Here is a 615-nt window from a genome sequence, read left to right on the forward strand (position 1 = left end):
AAGTCACATCAGGATCATATCTCAGGAGAGAACCTCCATAACTTCCTTCAGCGTGTGTGTGTGTGTCACACACATCAGGCAAATGAATGGCCCAAAAAGTCCACTAACACAACATTACTTTGGATAATGCCCACTTTCATTCTTTCCCTGGACATGTGGATCCATTTTGAGTCATTTTCCGAAGCCCCGCCTTGCGTTCAAAGTCCACTCCTGGATGTGTGTGAGGGCCATAAATGACAATGGAGATGAATGGATGTTTTACCTACAAGGAAGGCCAACTGTCATGTGATCTTACCACCTCAAAAATATTTGAGTTCAGTTTAGCTTGAAATATGTGGATTTTATGGCATTCATTGTCACTCAATCTGTGCCTAATGTTTAGAATGTACGCCACAAAATACATTTTTAAACTGTATTATATCCTAAATCCTATGATATATATGATATCATAAACTGTATTATACCCGCTAAGATAATGATCTCATCGCTAACATAATAGGAACAGGAACGCTCACTTTTGATTGACACCCACGCCAAAAACGTCAGAAGGCTGCAGTACCGGACGTGACCACAGCGTGTCGCTATATATCACACTATGAAATACGGGTGATGGCG

This window comes from Doryrhamphus excisus, chromosome 22, assembly GCF_030265055.1.
Source record: "Doryrhamphus excisus isolate RoL2022-K1 chromosome 22, RoL_Dexc_1.0, whole genome shotgun sequence".
Classification (NCBI taxonomy): Eukaryota; Metazoa; Chordata; class Actinopteri; order Syngnathiformes; family Syngnathidae; genus Doryrhamphus; species Doryrhamphus excisus.